This window comes from Salmo trutta, unplaced genomic scaffold (assembly GCF_901001165.1).
Source record: "Salmo trutta unplaced genomic scaffold, fSalTru1.1, whole genome shotgun sequence".
Lineage (NCBI taxonomy): Eukaryota > Metazoa > Chordata > Actinopteri > Salmoniformes > Salmonidae > Salmo > Salmo trutta.
In genome coordinates, this window is record NW_021822701.1 from 138785 (window position 1) to 143468 (window position 4684).

Consider the following 4684-nt stretch of genomic DNA (forward strand, 5'->3'; position numbering starts at 1 on the left):
ACTGGTATCAGACTAATACCAGTGTTAGTTAGGGTTACACTGACTGGTTTTAGACTATTACCAGGGTTAGTTACACTTACTGGTATCAGACTATTACCATTGTTAATTAGGGTTACACTGACTGGTATCAGACTATTACCAGGGTTAGTTAGGGTTACACTGACTGGTATCAGACTATTACCAGGGTTAGTTAGGGTTACACTGACTGGTATCAGACTATTACCAGGGTTAGTTAGGGTTACACTGACTCCTATCAGACTATTACCAGGGTTAGTTAGGCTTACACTGACTGGTATCAGACTATTACCAGGCTTAGTTAGGGTTACACTGACTCCTATCAGACTATTACCAGGGATAGTTAGGGTTACACTGACTGGTTTCAGACTATTACCAGGGTTAGTTACACTGACTGGTATCAGACTATTACCAGGGTTAGTTAGGGTTACACTGACTGGTATCAGACTATTACCAGGGTTAGTTACACTGACTGGTATCAGACTATTACCAGGGTTAGTTAGGGTTACACTGACTGGTATCAGACTATTACCAGGGTTAGTTAGGGTTACACTGACTGGTATCAGACTATTACCAGGGTTAGTTAGGGTTACACTGACTGGTATCAGACTATTACCAGGGTGAGTTAGGCTTACACTGACTCCTATCAGACTATTACCAGGGTTAGTTAGGGTTACACTGACTGGTATCAGTCTATTACCAGGGTTAGTTAGGGTTACACTGACTGGTATCAGACTATTACCAGGGTTAGTTACACTGACTGGTATCAGACTATTACCAGGGTTAGTTAGGGTTACACTGACTGGTATCAGACTATTACCAGGGTTAGTTAGGGTTACACTGACTGGTATCAGACTATTACCAGGGTTAGTTAGGGTTACACTGACTGGTATCAGACTATTACCAGGGTGAGTTAGGCTTACACTGACTCCTATCAGACTATTACCAGGGTTAGTTAGGGTTACACTGACTGGTATCAGACTATTACCAGGGTTAGTTAGGGTTACACTGACTCCTACCAGACTATTACCAGGGTTAGATAGGGTTACACTGACTGGTATCAGTCTATTACAAGGGTTAGTTAGGGTTACACTGACTGGTATCATACTATTACCAGGGTCAGTTACACTGACTGGTATCAGACTATTACCAGGGTTAGTTACACTGACTGGTATTAGACTATTACCAGGGTTAGTTACACTGACTGGTATCAGACTATTACCAGGGTTAGTTAGGGTTACACTGACTGGTATCATACTATTACCAGGGTTAGTTAGGGTTACACTGACTGGTATCAGACTATTACCAGGGTCAGTTACACTGACTGGTATCAGACTATTACAAGGGTTAGTTAGGGTTAAACTGACTGGTATCAGACTATTACCAGGGTTAGTTACACTGACTGGTATCAGTCTATTACCAGGGTCTTTTAGGGTTACAATGACTCCTATCAGACTTACCAGGGTTAGTTAGGGTTACACTGACTGGTATCAGACTATTACCAGGGTTAGTTAGGGTTAAACTGACTGGTATCAGACTATTACTAGGGTTAGTTAGGGTTACACTGACTGGTATCAGTCTATTACCAGGGTCTTTTAGGGTTACACTGACTCCTATCAGACTATTACCAGGGTTAGTTAGGGTTACACTGACTGGTATCAGACTATTACCATTGTTCGTTAGGGTTACACTGACTCCTATCAGACTTACCAGGGTTAGTTAGGGTTACACTGACAGGTATCAGACTATTACCAGGGTTAGTTAGGGTTACACTGACTCCTATCAGACTATTACCAGGGTTAGTTAGGCTTACACTGACTGGTATCAGACTATTACCAGTCTTAGTTAGGGTTACACTGACTCCTATCAGACTATTACCAGGGATAGTTAGGGTTACACTGACTGGTTTCAGACTATTACCAGGGTTAGTTACACTGACTGGTATCAGACTATTACCAGGGTTAGTTAGGGTTACACTGACTGGTATCAGACTATTACCAGGGTTAGTTACACTGACTGGTATCAGACTATTACCAGGGTTAGTTAGGGTTACACTGACTGGTATCAGACTATTACCAGGGTTAGTTAGGGTTACACTGACTGGTATCAGACTATTACCAGGGTTAGTTAGGGTTACACTGACTGGTATCAGACTATTACCAGTGTGAGTTAGGCTTACACTGACTCCTATCAGACTATTACCAGGGTTAGTTAGGGTTACACTGACTGGTATCAGTCTATTACCAGGGTTAGTTAGGGTTACACTGACTGGTATCAGACTATTACCAGGGTTAGTTACACTGACTGGTATCAGACTATTACCAGGGTTAGTTAGGGTTACACTGACTGGTATCAGACTATTACCAGGGTTAGTTAGGGTTACACTGACTGGTATCAGACTATTACCAGGGTTAGTTAGGGTTACACTGACTGGTATCAGACTATTACCAGGGTGAGTTAGGCTTACACTGACTCCTATCAGACTATTACCAGGGTTAGTTAGGGTTACACTGACTGGTATCAGACTATTACCAGGGTTAGTTAGGGTTACACTGAATGGTTTTAGACTTTTACCAGGGTTAGTTACACTGACTGGTATCAGACTATTACCATTGTTAGTTAGGGTTGCACTGACTGGTATCAGTCTATTACCAGGGTTAGTTAGGGTTACACTGACTGGTATCAGACTATTACCAGGGTTAATTACACTGACTGGTATCAGACTATTACCAGGGTTAGTTAGGGTTAAACTGACTGGTATCAGACTATTACTAGGGTTAGTTAGGGTTACACTGACTGGTATCAGACTATTACCAGGGTTAGATAGGGTTACACTGACTGGTATCAGACTATTACCAGGGTTAGTTAGGCTTACACTGACTGGTTTTAGACTATTACCAGGGTTAGTTACACTGACTGGTATCAGACTACTACCATGGTTAGTTAGTGTTACACTGACTGGTATCAGACTATTACCAGGGTTAGTTAGGGTTACACTGACTGGTATCAGACTATTACCAGGGTTAGTTAGGGTTAAACTGACTGGTATCAGACTATTACTAGGGTTAGTTAGGGTTACACTGACTGGTATCAGACTATGACCAGGGTTAGTTACACTGACTGGTATCAGACTATTACCAGGGTTGGTTAGGGTTAAACTGTCTGGTATCAGACTATTACTAGGGTTAGTTAGGGTTACACTGACTGGTATCAGTCTATTACCAGGGTCTTTTAGGGTTACACTGACTCCTATCAGACTATTACCAGGGTTAGTTAGGGTTACACTGACTGGTATCAGACTATTGCCAGGGTTAGTTAGGGTTACACTAACTCCTATCAGACTATTACCAGGGTTAGTTAGGCTTACACTGACTGGTATCAGACTATTACCAGGCTTAGTTAGGGTTACACTGACTCCTGTCAGACTATTACCAGGGATAGTTAGGGTTACACTGACTGGTATCAGACTATTACCAGGGTTAGTTAGGGTTACACTGACTCGTATCTGACTATTACCAGGGTTAGTTAGGGTTAAACTGACTGGTTTCAGACTATTACCAGGGTTAGTTACACTGACTGATATCAGACTTTTACTAGGGTTAGATAGGGTTACACTGACTGGTATCAGTCTATTACCAGGGTTAATTAGGGTTACACTGACTGGTATCAGACTATTACCAGGGTTAGTTACACTGACTGGTATCAGACTATTACCAGGGATAGTTAGGGTAAAACTGACTGGTATCAGACTTTTACCAGGGTTAGTTAGGGTTACACTGACTGGTATCATACTATTACCAGGGTTAGTTAGGGTTACACTGACTGGTATCAGACTATTACCAGGGTTAGTTACACTGACTGGTATCAGACTATTACCAGGGTTAGTTAGGGTTACACTGACTGGTATCATACTATTACCAGGGTTAGTTAGGGTTACACTGACTGGTATCAGACTATTACCAGGGTCAGTTACACTGACTGGTATCAGACTATTACAAGGGTTAGTTAGGGTTAAACTGACTGGTATCAGACTATTACCAGGGTTAGTTACACTGACTGGTATCAGTCTATTACCAGGGTCTTTTAGGGTTACAATGACTCCTATCAGACTTACCAGGGTTAGTTAGGGTTACACTGACTGGTATCAGACTAATACCAGGGTTAATTAGGGTTAAACTGACTGGTATCATACTATTACTAGGGTTAGTTAGGGTTACACTGACTGGTATCAGTCTATTACCAGGGTCTTTTAGGGTTACACTGACTCCTATCAGACTATTACCAGGGTTAGTTAGGGTTACACTGACTGGTATCAGACTATTACCATTGTTCGTTAGGGTTACACTGACTCCTATCAGACTTACCAGGGTTAGTTAGGGTTACACTGACAGGTATCAGACTATTACCAGGGTTAGTTAGGGTTACACTGACTCCTATCAGACTATTACCAGGGTTAGTTAGGCTTACACTGACTGGTATCAGACTATACCGTCTTAGTTAGGGTTACACTGACTCCTATCAGACTATTACCAGGGATATTAGGGTTCACTGACTGGTTTCAGACTATTACCAGGGTTAGTTACACTGACTGGATCAGACTATTACCAGGGTTAGTTAGGGTTACACTGACTGTATCAGACTATTACCAGGGTAGTTACACTGACTGTAT